Source organism: Pipra filicauda, unplaced genomic scaffold (assembly GCF_003945595.2).
Source record: "Pipra filicauda isolate LSUMZ 115617 unplaced genomic scaffold, ASM394559v2 scaffold493_size893225_pilon, whole genome shotgun sequence".
Classification (NCBI taxonomy): Eukaryota; Metazoa; Chordata; class Aves; order Passeriformes; family Pipridae; genus Pipra; species Pipra filicauda.
Genome location: NW_024104635.1, coordinates 161,213 through 185,652, shown reverse-complemented (window position 1 = coordinate 185,652; position 24,440 = coordinate 161,213). Strand labels below are relative to the sequence as shown.

The 24,440-nt window shown below is 43.3% G+C and overlaps 1 protein-coding gene across 1 annotated transcript in view; it reads left to right on the top strand.

Moving 5' to 3' along the window:
* PPARA (peroxisome proliferator activated receptor alpha) overlaps positions 1–24,440 on the top strand; it is a 117,705-nt gene that overhangs the window by 21,450 nt on the left and 71,815 nt on the right. Inside the window, exons 3-4 of the mRNA XM_039386583.1 lie at positions 7,339–7,447; positions 19,375–19,456. The gene's annotated coding sequence lies outside the window, so the exon portion shown is untranslated. The remainder of the gene's footprint in view (positions 1–7,338; positions 7,448–19,374; positions 19,457–24,440) is intronic.

The following is a 24,440-nucleotide window of genomic DNA, read 5'->3' as shown; positions in this document are numbered from 1 at the left end:
CCTAAAAGGTCTGTGCTTCAGGAGAAATTGAGTCTTAGCAGCCATATCAGTTATAAGTGTGGGCATATTTGGTAACAGCAGACAAACTCCTGATGGGTTCCAGTTCCTGAAGCATTTAAGCATGTATGTAACTCCACTGTGCATTTCAGACTCACTGTGTGCTGGGGTACTGAGTCTGGGTGTTACTCTGGAAGTACCTCTATTTCTAAAGTGTAATGCTGCTGGAACACTTACAGTGGAGGTTTTTATTTGCTCGATAAACACCATCCACTTTTGACTTCACTGTTCTGTGTTGGATGTTGTTCCTTTTGGGTAGAGCACCGATTCTGATTGGGATCTTACTGAGATCAATGTGTTCCCGTATTTTTCAGCTTTCCAGTGATAAGAGGGATGGATCGTAGACAAAAGTGGGAAGAGAGAGTATGTACATGAAAACCCCTGACATTTAAAGAAGATAGAAAGTCCATAAATAGTCTGTTAAATGTTGAGACACCATATTGATCTCCTTAGGGTGGGCTAATAAATATTTTAAGAGCTACTTAAATAGACAAAGGAGATTGGAAAGACTTTAAGAGTTAAATTGTCAAATTTTCCACTTTCCAAGACTTTGATGGTGCCTTTTCTTTCCTGGTAAAACTAGTATTCTATGAACACACCTGTGGCTCAGGAGTTGGGACATGGCCATGTGCTTAAGGTGAGGCTGTTCTTAAACTCTTTCGGGCATAACAGTAGGACAGGAATCGTGTTCTAGAGATCCCTCCCAGGTGGCCTCTGCCTGTCCCGGGACCCGCAGGTCCTGGGATGGAAGGAGCAAGCAGATTTCTCTGTCCTGCAGAATGGGAACAGCACGGAGCTGGAAATTAGTAGCTTGCAATGGCCTGAGCTGCTCTTTCCTCAGACATGGTTGCCCTTTTGAGGCATCTTCTATGAAATAAAAACACACAGAGAGCTTCAAATGGAAAACAATGGAAAGAGAAAAGTATTAAAATGACTATTTACTCACCAAGTTTTGTAGACTGATAAGATTACTCCTGTAAAACCAAATGACCAGCCAAACAAACATGTAAGATCATGATATTGAGAGACTGATTTTAACTAAATCACTGTAGAGTCTTGCTGCTTGTGGGAGTTTTTCCTTACTAGATTTCATTTTGAGAAGGTTTCTTAATGCAAACAGACTTGGCACATTTTAGTCCCCTGAAACTGAGCTGTCTTAAATGACAAATCTTATTTTTGACAAGATATTATAGTAAATATGATGTATAACATTGCATTACATAACAGTGGTATTCCTAAATGAGTCTTATGGTAGAGTTCCAGGTTAAAATTCAAGACAAGCCCTGTATAGTACAGTATTTGATCCACGTATATCCTAAATTCCTTATGGAAAGATAAAGCTTGGGAGAAGACAAATACACCTTTTTTTTTCTAATATGACATAATGGGGCACTGAAGGATCAGGGTCACCGTGTCAAAAATTGTGAAGTCCTATTTAAACTGCAGGACAGAAGGCTGGACTCAGACCTGCTCAGCTGTGCTGGCCCTGAGGCTGAGAACGGGGGCAGGAACTCGCTGATGCTGTCTCGCTTGTCAGTCTGACCTAGTGGTGTCGCTGCGCTGGAACACAGAGCAGCTGTTTGGAAAATCTGTGTCAGTGCAGGAGACAAACCTGGATGCTTGCATTTAACCCGGTGCCAAACAACACAGGTTTCTGAGTTTTCATGAGTTCTCTCAGTAGGCAGACAGTAAAGGAGAAGTGTCGAGTGTATACCCGGGGTTTGGACTGATACAGTACAAATGTCTTAGCACAGAATACTGGAGTAATTCTGTCTGCTCATTTTCGTTGTTGAAGCTGTTTGCTGCATTTCAGACAGGTTAAAATAGACTGTTTTTCTGACTCTTGGGACTGACATTCAGCTTGCCTATTATGTCTTATTAAAGGCTCTGTCAGGTTTGAAAATCAGAAGTGTTCGAATAAAAATAGCGTCTGGAGAGGGAGGCACAATATGCTTTCGTTTTCTAGCCTGTTAATACCTGAAGAGTGGGAAGGGAGGGACGGTTTACTACAGGACTGGGGGCTACTTTAGTCCTTTCTTTAACTGAAAAGGGGGAAAAGTGTTTATTTGTTAGGGAACAGCCTGTATGTGTATGTACACAGAATAGCGATTGATTTGCTGATGGTACTGGCAGACACGTGTGCATTTCACGCCCTTGGAGGAGAATTTGCAGGGATTCTGTTTCCCTTTGTGGAGGTAATTAAGCCACACAACAGCTGTCTGGCAAACATTAGCACTCCACTGCCTGGTCCCAGGAGAGCAGAGGCAAGGCAGGAATGATGTGACCAAGAGACCGGCAGGACTGGGGTGAGAATCAAATCTGAACCAAGCCCTTCGTGGTTAAGTGAGGCACGTTGTGGCTGAGAAGGATGGACTCTATGGGGTTATACTTCCAACACCTCATACAGCTGCTACACAAATCATGGAATCCTTTAGGTTGGAAAAGACCTCTAGGATTATCAAGTCCAACTGTCAAATGCAGAAGAGAAAGTAATTTTATGTGTCAAGACAAAAGATACAGCTGTGCTAAATGCTCCACAAACACATAATAAGAGGAATTCTCTTTGTGACCCTGCTCAGTCTGTCTAAAAGAGAAGGAAGTCTCCTCTAAATTTCTTGAAAACCATACAGCAAGGTAAGCTCTGCCCCAGCTGAGCAAGATTTAGGCATGTCTCTTGATTTTCTTGTTGAATCAAGACCATATACTAGTTAAAGAGGACACCTTTCAATTAATGCCATTTCTCAAAATGCAATGTACATTGCATTGTTTCACAGAATCATTTAGGTTAGAAGCACAAGCTCCTAAAACCACATGGTTTGTACAGTATCCTCCTGATCTATAAATAAGCAATCTATGACCTTTGTAGTCTGGAAGCCTGTTAAAGACCCTGGCAGCACATCACACAATATCTTAATATAACTTCCCAGCTCTTTGTGGGAGGCTGCCTCCGTGTCACCGAGAAATGGAGCTGGAGGTGACAGTTCAGGTTGTGCCACCTCCTTCCGGAACCAGTTCAGTCCTGCAGCCAGTGCTGTGTCTTACTGGGCATTTATAGCTTAGGGAGTCAGTTCCACTGCAAACAGTCCTGGGCACAGTGCAGACGGACACAGAGTGCAGGCAAAGGTACAGCTCTGCTACTGCATTAAGGTACTGAGATTAAGTGTGTGTTTACCAGGTTTCTGTTTCAGTGAAAATTATAATAATGAATGCCATTAAGTACAGTTCAGTAAAGATGCAATTTAGAATGTTAAAATATTTATGTGAGCTCTAAAATGCCACCCTAAGTAGCTGTTATATTAAAATTGCATATTAAAACAAAATACAAATTTCCCTTCCCTACTTAGTGTCAGTTACTTCATTTTGATTACTGAAAATATTTTGCAGTTGTTTTTCAGTTTTCTCATTTTTCTCTCCTTAGATAAATGAACTTAGAATTTTAATGAATTTATGCTTAGAACCTTCAATACTTGAACTTCTATATGCTTTGATAATTAAAACGAAAAGCAAAATAAAATTAAAAAGTGTAAAACACAGGCATAGTGTTTCCACAGAGCCAGAATGTTTTCAGTTTTCTTACATGTCACACTATTCTGGAGCATGGTATTAATATTCGAAGCAAATATGCGTTCAACTGTAGGAATGCTTTCTTAAGTCTTTTCCTTGGGTGTCAGGGCTCCAGTAAGCTGTTTAACCCAGGAGTGTGACGGGAGGACTCTTCCAGTGACACTTGCTGAAATAATATTTGTTAGAGTGCACGTGGTAAGGCAGCCACTTGATTCAAGAAGTCTAGAAAATGCAGTGATACTTCAGGTGAAAGTGGTGTATTCCACTGGCAAAGATTGTGATCTTTTTGTAAAAAGAAATTCTATTCATTTTAGACAGAACTTGTGATTTTTAGGGTTATACTTGCATTTGTGGTGTGTATTAGTACATAATTTAGTTTACATATTTCATCTACATCCTTGTAGCTCGATGCAGATCTGTCAGTGTCTAGTTAAGTGTCTACTCTGAGGATATTTTTATCAGTGATAACACAAAGGAAATTGAAACTAAAGACTTCCTCTTAGACTTGGCGGTTCATCCACTGTTCTGCTCTTGAATTAATGAATGCTCAGTGCAACACTGCAAATGAAAAATGAGCTGCTGTTGAAAGGGAAATCCAGGTATGTTTTATGGATCATTTGCTTTTCTTGCCTCCTTGTGACTGCACAAGCGCTGCGTTTTGGGGAGAGTAAGTTCTAAAGGCAGCTGTCAGAACCAGGACAGAGATTTGGTTTAGTCACTGGTCTCCATGCAAATGGGTTTCTCTTGCCTTTCCTCCTTTCCTGCTGCCCAAGGATAAAATGGTTTTTGGAGTCCCAGAGTTTGTGGCCCCAGTTACGTGAGTATGTGTTGTGAGAATTAGTAGTGCCAGTGGAACTCAGGGTTGATAAATGCTACTATTATTTTACAATTGGATATTAAATGTTACCTGTATCACCCTCTCAGGAAAACACGCTGCACTTCCAGGGAAGAAACACATAACGTGACATGAAGGAAATGAGAACATGTTTAAATGGAGTGTCTCCAGGATAGTCAAGGGAGAGATTGAACTGGAATTCAGCTGAAGTCTTCTGTAGGTACACGCACTGGTGAAGAATTAACAGAATGGGAGAGCCAAAGGGATATGCTCAGCTTGCTGCTTTCCCCCCCAGGGAAGTCTGATGCGTGTTTCTAGTGTCATTGAGCCCTCTTTTGGTTTGCTTTTAGTTTATGGAAGAAAATAATCCAAGGCTTCTTTTGTTTTTCCTGCTGTTGTTGGACAAGGTTTCTTTCAGCAATGTCAAACCAGTTGACTTGCGATAGAAAACAGTGATAAATAAACAAACCCAGAAAGGCTTTTTCTGTGTTTGTTCCCCACTAATTTTTAGTGTGCTGATGCACTCAGTGATTATTTATAACTGTATGAAAACTGTGTCTGTCTGCATGAGTACAGAGAGACACGCCTGGTTTAGTTGTGCATGTGAAGAAAGGGAACTGCATAAAATATTTTTCATTCCTCTTGTTAATTCTCGACTGAAATCCATTGAACATTGTTATTCTTTTGCTGGTAATGCACAGACAAAAGAGCAGACTGTCACCAAAGACAATTCCTTAATTCATATTTTAGAGGATAAAAATGTGGAACATGTTATTTATTTTATGGATATGTATGTGCATAGTTAAATGTGTTATAATGGGCCAAGGAAAGCAGAAAGGCATCTTTAGTGCACGGATGGCATGGGAAGGAGAGAACCAAGAAGGAGCTGACTTGGAGATTTGAGGAAGAGGAAGGGATTGTCGGTACAAAGGATCAGGCTCCTATTGGGTTCTCAGTACTGGTGGCATAAAACTTTAATTTCCCTATAGAAGCAGAGCAGTTTGAAGTGATAGGTTTGACGGTGGGAGCTGAGTATTGATTTTCTTTTTAATGTATTATTTATAATTTAAGAAGTTGTTATTTACTGTATTTTATTTTATTTTACCTTGTCTTTTAAAACTAGTATTTATTATTTAAAATAATAGAATGAGGTTTGGAATACAGATTTACACAAATATGTATACATCCATTGTAGAAAAAAATGTATGAAGAGAAGAAAATGGATTTAGATCAGTTCAATTTGACATTGTGTGTGTAAGAAGACTTGGGAACCTAATCTGTACTGATGACAAGAAAGATAATTTTGGGGAGTGAAATGTTATGACCCGCCCCAAAGGTGAGGGTAAGTGAGATCCCATGGGGCAGGTGAGAGTGAAAAGACACTGAATGACCGGTGTTTTCATATATATATATATATACACACACACACACATATATATGGCAGGTTTATTTTAGAACAATTTGGTTGCAGTGGAAAGGAGGTGTGTAGCTGTTTCGGTTATTATCTGTAGAAATACAGGAATATAAAAGTGTAAAGATACTGCTTCAGGAAACGTATAAGGAAAAGACAGAAGGTGGAAGAAAGGATAAGCCTGCTGAGGCACACACACATCTTGTTGTGTGATTCTTTCATTGATCTGTGCATTCTCAGTGCAGTGCTTTGAGGAATACCGGGTACCAGCCTGCTCAGTACCTGAAAGCTGCATCAGGAATTATACCTGAGAACTCATCCTCTTGGTTTGCTCCCTTTGACTTGAAGGATAGAACCAGGCAAATTTTCAATGAGTTTAATATGTTTTAAGCTATATCAGAACATGTTTTTTCTGATGTTTTGCTGAGTAATTGGACCAGCTACTATTTAAGAGTATCTTATTAATACTACTTTATGTCATTACAAATGCTGGAATATAAGGGAAGTTAGGTTTTGTTGCTCTGTTGTTAAGGAATTTTGGAATTCTTTAGGTTGGAAAGTACCCCTAAGATCATCCAGTGGAACTGTTAACCAAACACTGCCGAGGCCACCACTGAAACACATCCCCAAGTACCACATCTACACACCTTTAAATCCTTTCAGTACCCTGGGCAGCCTGTTCCAATGCTTGGCAATCCTTCCAGTGAAGAAATTGTTCCTTGTATCCAACCTGAACCTCCCCTGGCACGGTTCTTGTCTTGTCCTGTCCCGTTTGCTCTTGTCCTGTCACTTCTTGCTTGGGAGAAGAGACCAACCCCCATCTGGCTACTAAAGCCCCCTCAGAACCCCTTTGGAAGGAGCTCTGCCTTGGGCAAGGGGAGAGCAGATGTGAAGAGCACAGTAGCTGCTGTTGGCTGGAGCCTGTTAAAAAGCTGGTGCTTTCTTACTGACAGGGCAGTCAGTACTTCAGGAAGCTCTAAAAGCAATAAAGCAGAGTTCAGATTCCATCATGGGTGTGCTTCCCTTCTGAATTAAAAGATATTTTACCAGTGACAATTTGCAGCCTTTTTCAGGTATTGGGTACTTGTGATATCAGACCTGAGGGTGACAGAGAAGACCATGATTATCATGTGTCCTGCTTAATAAGGGCAGTTCTAGTTTCTTGAAGCTAAAACTACCTTCTGAACAACTTTCTAGCAGAGGAAGATGGTGTATCTTTGCTTTTGTTGCTGGGATGCTTGCAGTAGTTACAGATACATTATTACATCCACAATGAGACTTTGCAGATTTTTGTCATCTCAGATGCACTGAATAACTCTGGTATAGCTTTGAACAGTCCTGAGGGGCAATTTGGGATTGTTGCCAGATAACAAAGCACAGTGTAATAAAACCCTGAAGTTTGACAGTGCTTGTGTTTGTTGATGTATGGAGATTAAAAGAATTCTGAACAAAATTTTGTTGTTTATTTCAGATTCACTGATAACATGGAAACCAGAGTCTGTTAACCACTGGCTGTTCCAGAGATGATGTCAAAGCCAACAAGGAGAGTTGAAGTAGTGTGACTCAAAAAAAGTATTTTGGTAAGTCACCTAATGTGCATTAAGAAGTTGAGAAAGTGATATTTTTTTCTGTTTGTAGCTCAAATGTGCTTTTAAGAAACATTACTAAAAACACAGTAGGCTGTTGACATTTTGGGAAGTGTTTATTCCTTCAGAAGGCTAACAGACCAAACCCACTGCCTCCCTTCAGGTATGCTCAGTTAGAGCACCCTCCCACAGCCCAAACTCGTGGAACACTCCACAGTCCCTCGGCGTGGCATTCTGGCTTTGCTCAAGTGTAGCACAGTGCTCTTCCTATCTGTGCCACTTCCACTTTCTTTCAGAGTTAATTAGTCACATCTTTCTTGGTAAGCATCACCTCAGCATGTCAGGAGGAGTAGTCTCATGTTCAGGCTCCACTGAAGAACATCGTGTGTTTGAGGAGTCTGGCATTGTTTTCCATATGTATTGATTGCAGCAGAATTTAAACAGGTCCCAAAACACAGATATAATTGTTGTGTATTCACTATCTAAATATGCACTACAGATTTTAATCTCCTTCCTGAACCCTTAAAGCTGGTTTTTTAGTGTGGTAACCACATGGCTGTATACTGTTAGTTCTGAACTGTGCTGGTGCTGTCATTTACCTGTGTGGCTCTTACATACCTCGAGGACTCTTTAGTTGGCAAGTGCAGCTCACAGTGTTGCCTGGCTTTGTTAAAGCCTGCTAACGTGTTTACATGGGACACAGAGGTTACACAGTTTCCACTCACACCGGTCCTAGTTCTGATCTCTTTTTGCTTTCTTGCCTTAATGTGTGTTACAGAATATCTGTGCAGGTGATAAAAATAAAAAGCTGTGTAGCTCTTCAGTGTCTCTGGAAAGTAGGATACAGGTGTGTACCCTACTCAGGTGAGGCTGCATAGGAACGGGTAGATATCACCCAAAGATAAATTGCACTTGCATCTAAAAGAAAATTTCTGAAGAGAAAATTATTTTATATTGTCGCGGGCTCCTGTCCCATTTTTAGAAACATATTTGAGAAACAAATCTGAGAAACATAACTGAAATGGCAGCGTATCCTCACTGCAGTACCTGGGCATGAGACAGAGTGTGCCCTTTTTGAGCAAACTAACAGTCTTGGAGTAACTTGAATAAATTTTTCCTTATTTTTCCACTCCTCGAACTCTTGTATATACCTCCCCATCCCCTCTTTTCTCCCCAGAGTTTCTTATAATCTGCTATTCAAGAACTGCTGCACTTCCCTTGTATTCTGTATCCCACTTTGGCCCAAGTAATAAGTACAGACTAGAGACGTTCCCTTAATCATTATATCTGTCTACTGACGTCTTCATAAGGAACAGATGATGTACAGTGTTGTACCATGGTAAGACATGGAAGCGTCTTCCTTCAGCCTTCTTGATATTGTTCCAGCCAAACTGTTCCAGTTCTCACTGACATAACATGTCCTCTGGACTGGTGTGCACGTGCTGTTCCCTGCCTGTACGTGCTTTTGGGATTCCCACAGTCTCAGTGTATTTCTCATGGTACTTGCATGAGAAAAAGACATCTGAAAAATGGCTCCAAATGCATTTCTCTTCTGCAGAGGCAGAGCCTGGGGCAGGGTTGGAAGCAGCTGTAACCTTGCCTCAGCAAGGTGCAGTGCAGCTCCTTTTCTGTAGGCATGCTATCCCAGCACAGTCAACTGGGCAACTCCTGATGCAAGGTATTAGTATTTTATTATCATTTCTTCTGACACCCACACATGAGCGTTCACGTTGCCAGTGCATCAGAAAAGGTCATAGTTGCTTAAATAAATAACACTGGTATTTTGCAAACGACCAATTAAGTTATGAAAGAAGCCTCTTTTCATATAGCTGCTGGCTTTGATCCTTCTTTGCATTATTTAAGAACTAAGGCTCCGGAGTGAATTCCTGATGTCAGTCACAGAGTGCAACTCTGCTGTGCTGACATGTCACGGCACCTCCTGACCAGGACCAGGGCAGCCTTTGGGCTGGTGACAGTGGGTTCTCTTCCCTAGGGTGGAATTCCTCCGTTGGCTTTGCTCCCGTCTTTTCCCACACCATCTCTTTGGCACTGGTTTCCTCTGGTTCCTGGCACAAAAGTCTGTGGTTGCAGTGTGATGTGTGCCCTCCGCAGTGTGGGATTGCTGTCTTGAGTGGGGTTTCCAAGGCTCTTGAAACATTTGCTGCCTTCCCTGCACCTCCTCGTTCATCTCTCCAAGTCCAAAAACTGCCTGCACAAAATGTTTGGCCTGACGTAGGTGGGCACTGCGTGTCACCACGGACAGGGGAGAGGTCAGCCTAGCCTCTGACACTGGGGGGGAATGTCCCTTTATGTTGCAGTTTATCAGAAGGCGTTCTGGGAGTTAAAGAATAATTCTTGTGAAATTTGGAATGATGTTCATTTTTTAAAATAACATGAGTTAACATTTTCTGTGAAGTTCTTTTTTGACTACAGACTGAACAAGGAAGGAAACAAAATATTTGAGTTCTCTTTAAAGCAGCTACTTTCTCTATGCCTTTTTCTTTCCTCTGTTTAATTCCCAGTACCTCAGAGACACAGTTTCCTCCCTTGGCAGGCACTGTGACCTTAAAAATAACCAGCTCCAAAATAAACACAGAAAACCCCCATTTCAGTTGTTTCAAATACATTGTAAGTAACCGAACCCACATCCATGCTAAAGCTGAAATTCACAATCTGTTGGAGCTGCACCAAAAGGGGGCTGTTGCTGCTCGGAGGGTTAGCATTCCTTGTGTTGTGTTCACACTGCCTCTGTCACCAAAGACGTTGGTTACAGCTCAGAATGCCATTTGTGAGTAATTCGTCACTACTTCTACCACTCCTGCAAAATGTTTAGAGGGGACACTTTGTTTGGATGAGGGCCAGGCAGGGCACCAGACACCTAAGGAGGTGGTGATCCCAGGATGCTTCCACGGAGGGACATCCCAGCTGCCTGGGCCAGCTGGAAGGGGTGGCTATTTATCAAACAGAAAGCTCATTCTGTCACTTCTGGTTGTAGGAGTCCACTCTCTGACCCAGCTGCAGGAGGAAGGAGGCGGTTTGGCCAGGACCCCTCTGCCCAGGGCACAGGCACAGGGCTCTCCCTGCCACCCTGCCACTGCTGCCCTCACTTGTGCCCCAGGCTGGAGCAGGCCTGCAGTTCTCCTGCAGCTCTGTCCAGAAGAGCACTTACGGGGTGCTGGGGCAGGGCACGAGCCCCAGCCTGGCCAGGGACCGAGGGCTGGTCCGTGTGCTCCAGCAGTGAGCTGCTGTGCTCTGCATTTCACTGGGGGCCTTGGGCACCTGGAACCAGGACGGACAGAAGGACAGCAGAAAAGACAAGCAAGTATAGCAGAGAAATATTTTCTGAGTCTGGCCAGTGCCCTTGCATGGAAAAGTTGGTCAAGTCTTACAAATACTTTTCACCAGGCAGAAGTGTCTCCTCACCTTGCTTAGGAAGGTTTAAAACTGGTACAGATTTGAGAGTAACACTCCATTGAGTCTTCAAACATGTTTTGAACCTTTTTCTCAAAAACAGACACCAAGTAGTACCTGGGCAGACTGGCACAAAACACAGGTATTCCCTTCGCTTTTCATCTTGCAGGGAGGAATTTTCTGTCTCTGAATATGCCAGCTGTATCTGTATGGTGTAGCTAATATTTAGGCACTTGAGTATCTTCCTCTGAATATAGTCTGAAATTCTTCATTTATTTAGGAAAACTATGTGTTACAGTGTTTTGAAGGCTCAGAACAGGACTAAGAACCTTTTTTTGATTAGCAGAGGCAGCTTGGTCCTTGGGGAAAGAGGAACAGTTGGAAAATGAACAGGGGGAGAGAGCAAAAGAACATTTTGTGTACTCTTCCATCTAAGATACTGCAGGGTTTGGGAAGGTTTTCTTAATCCGTTGTGTTAGCCTGATCCACAGGAAACTCATTTTGAAATTAAATATACCAAAGTATTTATGATTTACAAAGAGGGAGAAGAAAGCCTTAAAAGTATCTTGTGTTTGATCTATTTGTCGCTATGAAAATATTGACAAAAGGCAGGATAATGGCCTTCATTAAGCTTATTATTGTTGGCTTGTTTAAATGCTTTCTTTTTAAGGCAAACTCCAATTAATACGTGAGATTATTTCTTCCATAGTTGTGAAGGAATAAAAGATGGAAATTTTGAACATCAAACTGTTAACAATGATTCTAAACTAGGTAATCTGTGATTCCTACTCAATAATATGTAGTGTGGCAGAGGGGGAAGCTTTTCAAAGTAAAAAACATATATGGAGTAGTTTGTGCAGAATTTATGCTCCAAAATATCTTTAAAAAGCAACTTACATGTAAAATCAGAAACATGGTGTTAATGACACAGTTGTAAAAGTGTTTCAGAAAATAAATAATACTGTATGGATCCAAGGCAGACGGATCAGACTCTTGCTACCACTGTGCTGCTGCTCATGCTACCTGTGCTTGTTAGTTTGAAGCACTCTGAGGTGGCTGAAAGCTCACTCTGCTTGGCAGGAGAGTGATGATGTAGCTGGGGGTTAGAAATGCAATTCCTCGTGTTGTAGTGCAGGCAAACCTGACCCTTAAACTCTCAGCTGTCACTTCCCAGCGCCAGACGTTACTGTTGGCAGCCCAGACTTGCTAACAGAAAGGCTGATTCCAACTCCTTACTCTGTCGGGTTCCCTGGAGTGAGTGTTAACAGTGACACGCAGCTGCACTGTCATCGCTGCAGTGTCCGGGATCCTGGGGCCACAATGTCCTGGGAGCAGGAACGTCTCTTGGGATGTTGGCTTTCGCCTCCACTGACACTGTGCGACCGTACTCTTTTGTATATTTTCTGTTCACTCTTAGTGGTCTGGGTAAGGTTTTGGTATAGGTGGAAGCCCCCCAGGGCAGCCCTCAGTGCACAGAAGTCCCTGGCTGAAGAATGCCAAGGAGCAGAGAAGGCAGAGTTAGCATCGCACTGCAGGGAAGCACAGAGCTCACCTTTCCCTTCCCAGAATTTCTGACAGGCTCTGTTTATACCTGCTGTGCAATACACCTCCATCTCTCTGTAACTAAGAGTGAACTTTGGGCTTGTTACTCGCCTGATCCTCAGAGCCATCCCTCCTGGAATGCTGTTTGCTCAGAGGTGCAGGCTCTGCCTCCCTCAGTCCCTCTCAGTGCTGCCTCACAGCCAGTCTCACCTGGGCTCGGGAGGTGCAGAGCTGTGTCCTTCTGTGTCCTTGCAATACTTGCATTGTGCATCATAATGCTTATTGTACTGGAAGCCAGTTAAGAGAGAGGAGTTTGGATTGGTTTGCTGTAGGGACACAGAAGGAAGTGATGTAGGAGGTATGGGTAATAAAGCTTATAAAAGGCAGTAAAGGTGTGCTTGGAGTTGTGAACCAAAAATACCACTTGCCTACAAAATTCATTTGGTGTGCAGGGTTTTTTCCTCCTTTGGCTTTTTTTCCTGTTGTATTATTTTGTATCTTTGGAGTTGTGGGATGGATTTCTTTTTCTCAGGAACTAGCAGTATTTAAAATATAGGGGGACATTGCTTTGTTAAAACAATTCTTTTAGTTGTCACGGCAACTGGTCTTACATAAATGATGAAGAAAGGAGGAGTGCATGTATTGATACATTAGGTCATAACAGGGGATCCAATACTTTTTAAACTAACAAAGGAGCACTCCAGGGTTTGTTGTTGCTGTGGCTCATTTTATCCAGATGATTTTTACAACTTTAGTATTCTCAAGGTTCACAATCAAAAACTGCAGCCCTTGTGTGCTCACAGCTGTATCAATCCAAATTTCTTTTGTCTATGCACCTATTAAGTTCCTCAGTTAGGATATCTATTTGTCAAAACCAGGCACAGAACTATGTCATAAAACCCCAGATGTGATACTTAGTGATTCTCCCCAGAATATTTTTCTGCTCTTCCTTTCCCAAACTTCCCTGAGTCAGACAGGCAGAAATGGCAGCATTAGGGAGAATGCTGCTGTGCACCCAAGGTGATCTGGTTTAATACAAATGGCTACTTTCCCTACAGCTTCACTCTCTTAAAGGATAATTGGAGGCTTGAGGAGGCAGGAATATTATTCTAGGATCAGCATATGTGATTTCCTGCATTTACATGTGACTAGGGAATAGTTCACCAAAGAAGTGGAACCCCAAAAACCAAAAGTGTGATGGCAAAATTTAGAATTTTTCTCTTCTCTAGGATTTAACAGTAGAATCAAAATTCTTTACTGCTCAAAAGGTTTGCTACACTTAAGAAAAAAAACATGTCAAAGAAATGTGCCATAATTAACATGCTTAGTCTTTTTATTCCCATTTCTTGATTTCTAAACCTTTTTCCCAATATTTGCTGGTTGGTTTTTAATCCTTATGCTCATCTGTCTGTAATCATCTTGCTTTTCCTTTCTCTTTTGCTGCTTACAGTCCTCGTTTCGTTTCCCAGTTGTTTCTCAGGTCGTGTTCACCTTTTCCCCTACCACTGTATGTGCTGCACGTGGATTCTCCTGTTTGCAGTGTTATTAAGAAAAACTTAAAAAATATAGAATATTATAAATTCCCTATGGGATATGATTATTCCTATTCTAACATCCAGCAAACTGAAGCTGATAACTTACATTGCTGAGGCCAGCGGTGCCCATGTATTCTGCTTCCCTCTCTTGCTTACAAGTTTTGTCTTTTTAATTCCAGTTCTCCAAATTTAAGGGCTAGAACCCTAAGTGTTGAAAGCTGGCTTTGGTAGCTTTGGTGGCTCTGGAAAAGAGGCTGTGAGGATGGCACTGCAGAGCTGCTGGGAATGGGTGTGAGGAACCATGGGAGCTGCAGTGTGAACAGGGACTCTGGAGAGCACACACGGGTACCTCACTTGGGTATGTCAAAAGTGTGACAGCTGTGCCATCCCTCCTCGGTGTTTTTATTTAAATTGAACTGGAACTGTAGGGTGTGTAGACTTTTGCTTTTTCCACTGTCAGCAGGTGGAATGCAGTATATTCTTCCCAGGAGCCCATGCAAGCATTTTTTTCTTAATCTTTGTCTTGCTGTGTTTAAGTTTGCATCTGCTGGATTCTGCTTTGAGTTTCAAGTTCAAAGGCATCCAGATAGTCCTTGTGAAATATCACAGAAACCACTGAGTTTCACCTGGGTTTGCAAGGAAATCTTGTCAAACCACAAGTTTCCCACACTTCCAGTGTGAAACCTTGTGCTAACTGAAAGATTTTTTTCTCCCAGCTTAGATTAAAGTTAGCTTAACTCTGAAGGGTGATGACCCATGAACTTCTTCATGAACCTTGGCCTGCTTTTAAGTTTGTAACAAAATTCAGAATTCTTTTGATTTTGGGGGTTTGTGACGAAACCAAAGGACAGCTGCAGTCAAGGTTGTCTTAGAGTTGGTGGGTTTAGCGCTGGGTGCAGCCTCTGAGCGGAGCATGGTAAGTGTGCCAGGTGTGCTTAGTTCTGGCAGAGCCATCCCGGGGGCTGCAGGATGTGTGGGAACAGCGTGTCCGTGGAGCAGGGCTGCCCTGGGCTGGGGGCTGCAGGGTGCCTGGGAACAGCGTGTCCGTGGAGCAGGGCTGCCCTGGGCTGGGGGCTGCAGGATGTGTGGGAACAGCGTGTCCGTGGAGCAGGGCTGCCCTGGGCTGGGGGCTGCAGGGTGCCTGGGAACAGCGTGTCCGTGGAGCAGGGCTGCCCTGGGCTGGGGGCTGCAGGATGTGTGGGAACAGCGTGTCCATGGAGCAGGGCTGCCCTGGGCTGGGGGCTGCAGGGTGCCTGGGAACAGCGTGTCCGTGGAGCAGGGCTGCCCTGGGCTGGGGGCTGCAGGATGTGTGGGAACAGCGTGTCCGTGGAGCAGGGCTGCCCTGGGCTGGGGGCTGCAGGGGCCTGGGAACAGCGTGTCCGTGGAGCAGGGCTGCCCTGGGCTGTCAGACACCACCGGGCTCCGCAGGCACGGGGCCTGCACCAGCACCGTCTGGAGTGGGAACAACATCCCACGTGTGCCTGTCCCGGGCAGGGATCCTTCTCCTCTCCTGTTGTACCACAGCTCTTGGTGGCCCAGACAAAGCCCCTTGCACTGGCTGTGTCTCTCTGTTTCCCATAGGAGAAGGGTCAGTGTGTAGCTCGGAAATGTCTCACAGCTAAAAGCAGAGGGTTACTGGCAAATGCCCCACAGTCCGATGTAAACTGTAGGCTAACTTCTCTTTTCTGAGAACGTTTTACCCTGCTCTCTTTGGAGCCTCAGAGTAGTTTTCTTTCAACAGTCAGGCTCACAGGCTTTCTTCAAAGAGATAAAGTTTCAAAATAAGCTTCTTTGGACTGTTTTCCCAGGTAGCTGGTTCACCTGCCACCTACATGCTGCCAAGGGTTTCCTAACTTTGGCTTTTGAGGGCCAGCCCTTTGTCCCCATTCGGTTGCCTGTTCGTGACCTGGTTCATTCAATATCAGATAGCAGCATCACACTGGAGCAGAGTCTTCGTAGGAACAGAGGGAACAGAAATGCTTCAGCCTAATCTCTTCTAGCCTCAGTGTACCCGTGTAATGCCTGTGTTTTCAGCATGCCTATGTCATTATTCCTTACCTGTTTTGTTGGGTTTTATTCCTATATTACAGGTCACTCAAAGTCAGAGCTGCATTAAAATTAACAATGATTATTTTCTTTCATTATATAAGTCCAGGATGGTTTGGGGTTTTTTACACCTATCACCCTTTTCAAATATATCATTAGCTCAGTGGCTTTGATTATTTTGTGTCATTAAGAAAACTGCAAGCAAAATCCCCTCAGCCATATTTTATTTATAGGAGGGTGACAAAAGCATAGTTTTTTGAGGTTAGAAAGGTTTTCAGTTTTGTTTTTTAGGTGGTTTGTTTTTTATCTTTTTCCTCAGGAAACAGTGTAAAATTATCTGAATCTCTAAGCCTGTAATTTGGCAGGTACCTAAATCTTTAATGAATAGCATGTGCTTTGCAGTTTTTTCTAAAGATTTGCATATTTGCTTCTTATGATCCATCAGTTGCTAATACTTCTATGAGGAGGCTGGTGGGCACACAATTAAAAGAGAAAAAGATTGTGCTTATTAATTCTTGGTGCTATTTGCTTTTATCAGCTGTGGTATTACTTTATTCTGCTTTAGCTGTCCCTAGCTTATTGGACATAAGAGTTAAATTGGAGTGAGAAGTCATCTGCTGCGATGGAGGTGTGGGCTCCCTTCTTTAAGTGTTCCTTTGCTGGTTCTGTTGCAAGTGCTTTTAAAGCTGTGCTGAAGACTGTGAGGTTCGTGGAGCTGTAATAGAAAACATTGGTGTCTGGACTTTCAAGGGAAGAATGTGGTTAAGATTACAGTGCCTGAGTCACTGTCAATGGGTGGTCTTGAGTCCATATGGCTCCCAGTAGACGGGCACGGCAGAGTCTCTGCTCGGATGGGCCATGAGCTGCACTCGCCGAAGGGAGAGGGTTGGAAAGGGCCACCCTCGACTGTGTTTTGCCTGCACGGTGGTAAAAGTGCTCTCAGGTGGCTTCTCGGTGCAGCTTGGTTTTAACTTTGCTACAAACAAGGTAAAGGGTTTGCTGAGAGGCTCGCTGGCTGCAGAGCCACGCTCCCTTTGGCTCCTGGGGTGGCTGCTTTTCTCTCGGGGCGTCCCCATTGTTGCGCTGGGCTTTAATGAGGCAGTCACAAAATGTCTGCCTCACTGCGACCGCCATTTTGTGGCCTGATTGTTGGATAATGAAGACTGTGAGAAACAGAAAATAAACAACGTGGCATGGAGGGGCTTTCAAAAGGAGCACCAAATCTGCATGTTTTATTTAGACACTTAATTGTTGCCGACTGGCTGCGTTTAAACAAGCGACTTTACAGTGTCTGGAAGAAAACCAGCTCCCGAATTTGAGGAGCTGACCTTGGGTAGATGCCATCAACTGTTCTTTTCTGTTGGCACGAATGTGCTGCTGGCAGTGTCTCCCTGTAGCTGCAGTCACTCGCCCAGCTCTCAATCAGAACCTGCTTCCACTGTACTGGGCCACCAAATCATGCTGTTGTTGTGGTTTAACCCCGACCAGCAGCTCAGCCCCTCACAGCTGCCTGCTCCCTCCCCTGCCACGGGACGGGGACAGAACCGGAAAGGTAAAAGGAAGAAAACCCGTGGGTTGAGATTAAAATCAGTTTAATAGGGAAAGGAAAGGCTGTGCACAAGCAAAGCCAGACAGGACATTCATTCCTCCCTTCCCATGGCAGGCAGGTGCTCAGCCATCCCAGGAAAGCCAGGCTCCACCACGGTCACAGTGACTTGGGAAGCTGAACACCATCACTCCAACATCCCCCCTTCCTCCTTCTCCCCCAGCTCTGTATGCTGAGCATGACCCCACATGGTCTGGGATGTCCCTGTGGCCAGCTGGGATCTCCTGTCCTGTCCCCTCCCAAGTCCTTGTGCCCCCCAGCCCCTCTCTGGTGGGGCGGGTGGGGAGCAGAAAAGGCCTTGGCTCTGTGCAGGCCCTGCTCAGCAAGAACTAAAAGATCCCTGTGTTACCAGCACTGATCCAGCACAAACCCAAAGCACGGCCCCTACAGCTACTGGGAAGAAATGTAACTCTACCCCAGCCCAGCACAGCCCTTTATTCCAAATATTATTTGCAGCCCCTTTGTTAACCAAGATTTGATAAAAAACATATAGGATATTTAAAAATAAGAACCTTCAAAAAAGCTATAATTAAGGTTCTTTAATGGAGCAACACATAATGTTCTTTGGAAATAAAGGAGAGAGGCTACAAATTCGCTGAAAGCAAACTAAAAATGTGTCATGGGAATTGAAGGGACACAATGGAGTTGTTCCTGTGGTCCTAGGGATGTAGTACTCACCATGTGAGGAGTGAAGTTAGAGGTATTTACTTGGTTCTTTTATGAAATTATCTGGTTTGTGTATGTAACATGAGGAAGGGTGCCTTACATTCACAGTAGGGTGCAGCTTCAAGGCTGTTTAAAATTCTGCCATATCTTAATGATAATAGTTAATCCCAGTATCAGAACAGTACTTCTATTTTTAAAATGCAATCAATCAATCATTTTAATACATTGCACCCTTAGTGCCAAACACCTCAGAAAACGGTGTGTTTGGCAGTAAAAATAAAGCATCTGAAACTCCTTCTGTAGAGTCATTCTTCCTTTCTTTCTCACCCATGTAAGTACAGTAAAAGCTTAAGGCTGCAAGAAATAACTGGAATTACATAATAAGAAGTATATCCTCCAAACAAGACCAGTTACCAGGTAGGGGTTGCTGTCATGGACTGAGCAAGGTGGGACACAGAAATTGCCCCACTTAACTAAAGTTCTGTCTAAAAATACTGCACATGCTGTTTGTTCTTGGGTGTGATTTTGGCTTTTGAGGTGGGAGTTGTGTACAGATGCTAGACTTCCTTTTAAGGGGATTACACTGGAAATTGGTTCTTTCTGTTTATTTCTCAGGACAGCTTCCCCTGCCTACCATGCTTTTTCAGAAAGCTGTTTATATCCCCTAGGGGTAATAGAAGTTGTACGTAACTCAGGTTGGGTTTCTGCCTCTGCCACAGTGATTCACACAAAAGCACACTGTCTTGTACATCTGTTCTTCACCTGCAAAATAAGGATTAATGCTTCCTTAGCATTAGTGCTTATAAATTACTTCGAAGATCCTCCAATATGCTCCAAATATACCTGTCAATGTTGTTAGTGATAAAAAGGTGAACTGCATAACTCAGTCATGCTAACAGCATATTAACTGAGAGGGTTTTTAACACAACTTGAGTATAAAAGTATCGGCACCATATTCCAGCAAATAACCAGTACAGTAAAAGCATACCTTTATATTACCTCTATTTTCTCTTCCCTCTGGGTTTTCTCATGAGTGGGCTTTTTCTTGGGTCACTTATTTTCTGGGACTGACCCTCAGTGGTTGTATTGATGAAAGGCTTTGCTTTTTTTTAAAGGATCAGCAAGAAACAGTGATGTTTTCAGTCATGAACGTGGCAGGACCACTGCATTGGACCGAACTGCCCAACATCATCTCATGTGAGTTACTAGGTAGTTTCAAACATGCTTGTTTGCCCCAAGATAGATAGAGGGGGAAGGTCTGAAAGAGATTTTTGGTTTCAGTTGAACAGTAGTCTCCACAAATAGGTATTTATATGATAAAAAATAACTCAGTGCAAAGCAAGTTTAGTTGAGGTGAAATTGGAGCCAAAAGCGCAGATGATGTGGACACGGATCACAGGTTACAGAGTTAAGACATCTGGATTTCTAGTCAATTCTCTGAAGGTGTACCTAGAAGTTAATAACATTTGGTTTCCTCTTCCAGGAGAGCATTTTTTTACGTGGTGTCTGAAATCCGGCTTCCTTGGGGGATTAAGAAGTGTTTTTCCATTAATTCAAAAGTTGAAGGTGCCTTCAAAGTACCAGGCAGCTTATGATAGTCCTTCCCAGCTTTATGCATTCATAGCATTCATGGCTGTGTTTTGTGATGGGTACATGTAAGTGCATACTTCCTAGGGACAGCTGTCCTAGCAGGCGGGATTCAAACAAGACATTTGTGTTAAGACTTCTTTAAATTATTTGCTGCTTTGATAAGCCATCTCTTAGTCAATATCTGAAAGGATTTTTTTGAAGTAGCAGTCAGGAGGGCTTGTATTTTCTGTTTGTCTGCTCCCCTAGGTCTCTTCCCATTACGTGTTTCATTTTAACAGGCAGCAAGCATGTTCTGCTTCCTTGAGATGTCTGCATGGCCAACATCTGGAGAGCAGCCATGTGGGCTGTTCCACACAGTTTTTGGAAACACCATTTGCTGGTGGAACGATCCGGAGCAGACACCTCTTTTGGCAGAACTTTATTGCCATCTATTTTTAGCTGAACTCTCAAACATCAGATTACTGTGTGCGAGCCACCAGAGTGTGTCTTGCAGACAGGCACTCTGAGGAGAAAGGAAGACTTCTCTGTGTGGTGGCTGAAGTGCTTGAGGTGAGTTGTCTGCACGTACCTTCTGCAAACTGCCTTCAGCTCATTAGTGTGGTGTCACAAACTGGGTTCAGAGCTGACAAAGAAACTGGAAGGAACGTGGGACTTGCACTGTCCCTTCTGTTACTCTCATGGCACATGGGACATACAATGAACTGGGGAGGACAATGCTGGCCAGGATCCTCTGTTCTGAAATAGCAGGCACGCTGTATTCCACCAGCAGAGCACGCAGCTAACAATGCCTTCATTAATAACTCTCTTTTGGGATCTCTCAGCTGAGGTCTGCAGCTTTCCAAGAATTCCAAGAAGGGCTGTTGACTGTTGTTGTGCCCAAGGCCAGGGAAAGGCCTAGAGTTCCCCTAAACAGCAGGGCAGTGGAGTGCATGGGAAACTGTGTAAATTCCCTGCAGAATCCAGCCTCCATTTCTGTGCTTTCACTTTTCTCAGCAGTTCATGGAAGCAGCTTGTTCTTAGTGATGTTGATACCCATGTTTTTGTAAATTATTGCACATCTATGTGTCAGATAAACTTATAAACATATAGAGGTTTAATTTACCATACTTAGATGGCACAAATGAAAGACTTCATAGGCCTCTTACTAAGGTCTGTGGTTAGTGTATGTTGAATTCATCCTACAGTGGCATATGTTGCTTGTTTGAGTGGTAGAGGGCAGAGTGTCACAGTGCAGTATATCAAGTGTCTGATCCTTTTCTGAGCCTTTTCTGTTCATCCTTTCAACTCTAATACTCAGCAGTAGGTTATGTTTATGTTAGAAAGATCATAGTTTCTCTTACATTAATTACCAAGTAGGTGAGTGTTATAATTGTTATTCAGAGCCAGGATGATTCATTATTGATAGAAAGTGGTGTTCCTTTCTTAAAGGAATGGAGGCTGTTCATTTGGAATGTTCAGTGTTACCGTTGTCTTTCCAATGAACACGATTTGGAGTTTGGTTCCATTTCCAGCAATTAAGGATCATTCCAGCAAAAAATACTGGTGAGCCACAGTGGGGCACTCTCAGTATCCAGCAAGATTTGGGAGTGTTCTGGGATTGTCATGCCTCCGTGCATTGATGTTCTTAGTGGAAAAATTACTGTACTGTGGATTTGGTATGTCTCAGGTTATCATCCACATTTTATTTAACACTGTGTGGCTTTTTTGGTTGTTCTTGTAAACATGCTTTCTATGTAGTGTTGATGCTGCAAGACTTGGAAATCAGGAGACTTGTATATTAACATTTCCCCAGCACCATAAAAGATTGTGGAAAATGTGTGTTTGCCAACATAACTAGTATCCAAAAATGATGCGTGTATAATATATGGACAGGGAAATATTTAAATGTAGTAGGGGAAGTTAAACTTTTATATTTCTTAGGTGTTGTGCGTTTAAACGTTCAACTTGCTGTATAAATTCCGGAATATTTTTGTTGGTTCTTTTTTCCTCCTTGCTTGTGTAAGTATTTTACAGGCTCTGATTTTCTGGCCACAATAGAGCAGACAGAATTACTTGATGTTGAGAACCTTGTTAATTTTATGGCCCATTTTCACATGGAGATCAGCTTTTATTTCCCCTCTCGCTCTTTATCCTTAATTCAATTGTTAGTAAGGTTTACTGAGCAAAAACACTGGATGTATTATGGGAAGAAATCTAATCAATGCAGCACCAAGGGACAGTCCTCCAGAGTCCTCCGTAGTGGCTGTGAGCCAGACTAGAGGTTACTACGAGGTTACTCTGTCTGACTTTCACCAAAATACCCCGTACTTGTGCAAAGGCTGCGGCCGCCCGGCCGTGTGTAACAGAAGCCTCATTTATACAGCTCCCAATATACAGATACACCTGTTCCACAGCCCGGGTTTCCCCTTTTAAACACTTTGCATGTCTGTCTGCATTCCCTGCTGTCTGCAGTTGCTGTGCCGTGGCACTGCAGGGCAGCTCCAGGCAGCGCCCTCGGGGAATGCAGAGCTAAAGAAAGGGCTGGCAGATGTCAGTGGACTTTGCCAAATGCTATTCTCCGAGTTAGATAGTTTGAAAGATTCATTGGCTAATCCAGACTTTGTGATACAAAAGTATCCTCGTTAGTCATGGCTTTAAGTGTGCCTTTCTTTAATGCCTGCTCCTTTTTCAGGTGTTGATGCAGAGAATTGCATTGACGTATGTGTGGGAAATCTTTTTTTGTTTGGCAAGACTGCTGCTCACCTTCCTCCCAAACCCCAGCCCTCCTGTCTGTAGCATTTAAGTCCTCTTAGAGCTTAACTCTTTGAAAGACACAGTACTTCCCTAGGGCTTTTGTCTGTTTTGGCTCTGAGTTCTAATAAATCACTTGGCAGTAAAAGATAAACCTTTCCTCTTTGATGAAATATTTGTTAAGCACTTTCTAGAATATAGGTTTACCTCAAGAGCTACATGTCTTCCTTGTTAAAGACAAGAAAAGGGTCAAACCCAATATCAGATACAACTGCTGACTCAGCACAGGAGCAAAACTTTGGCATACCCAGTGAGCTGTGTATTTTGTGGTTACCCAGCTTGGTTTTCTGACCAGCATGTTGGGAATTGTGTCAGTACTTCTTCTAGGCCCTTGCCATATTTTGTGTGAAAGAGCAGTAAGTTCTCACAAAAAGTCTGCTGTTCCCCCAGCAGTCCCAAGGTGCTGTGGTGTCCTGGGGCCCCGCCCAGAGCCAGCAGCGGGTGTTACCTGCACACAGGTGTGTCCCAGGAGCAGCTCCGGGAGGGCTGGGGCTCCTGTTCCACTGGGAGTGCAGAGCAGTGTCTGTGGCAGCCACATCTGCGATTGCATTCGCAGCCTTCCCAGTTGTTTTCACAAGGCACAACTGATAATGTCTGTGTTTTGGGTTTGTTTCTAAAGCTTTCCCGTGGAAATTTTTGATAAGGTATGAATCCTAGCACCAGATATTGATGGCTAAGAGTAGGCAACAGTTCTACTGACGCTGTGCTGCAGTCAGAAACTCTGGAGGAACTGAATTAGCTCTATTTCAGTTTCAGCACTTCTGTGTCTGCAGTGATGTTGTTCCTGCAGTACCGTGTTGCAGCATTTGATTGTGAATTGTAGCCTGAGAAGTATGTGGCAGCTTCAATAAGTTAAACAAAACTTGGAGAAACACAGTCTCCTCAGTTAAAAATCCTAAGAACATAAGATTTAACAGTCTGAGCCAGACCAAGGGTCTGTCTGGCCTACTGTCTTGTTTTCAGCAGTGATTAGTAGTGTAGTTATGGAAAAAATACCAGTGGTAAGTGTATGGAATAAATAGGCAGAAGTGCTGTGGTTACTAAGTCAGTCACTGCATGTGGGAAATGCCCCTGGAGTGGGGCTGTCACAGGTCAGAGCACTCTGAGGGGAAAGCCTGGGTTTGTGTGGTTGGATCCACAATCACATCCCGGGCACATGGACATCCTGTCAAATGCCAGACAAGTCTGGGGTGAGATCCCTGTGTTCCAGCCTTTTACAAACCCCCTGTTTGTTATGGGCATTCATCTTCAATGGCAGTAAATACAGCACTGTTGAAATGCAATTAATGACTTGCTCTTAATTACTTTTAGTGACCTGCTTCTTTTGATAGTGGATTTGATTTGTCCAGATTATTTCTGTATTGCTTCAGCATAGACCCCATTCCTTTAGTCTTTGAAGGTGTTTTGAGGACTTGGATTGTAGAAGCAATTTTCTGTTGTTACTTCAAGTGGCATTATATCCCAAAAATTTGCATTTTGCTCAAGTGATTTAGTAAAATTGCGGTCAGGTTGTAGAGCTTATGGGCATAGGAAATAACTGTAGTTACCACACCTACAGTGTCTTTTGCAAATATAAAGTGTTCCAAAAGAGATTCATAGCCAGCACTTTCTTAAAATGGGATTAGTGGTGCCACTTCATAAAGATCCTACTTCAACAGGGTTCCAGTCAGTCATGTTGTTGGGGTGGGGGGTTTTAATCAATTAAAAGGCTAATTTCTCCTTCCTTCCCACAAAGTAAACACCTTGCATTGCTATACAGTAAACTGGGGCTTCCCCATCTTGGTGAACAGCAGATGTCAGT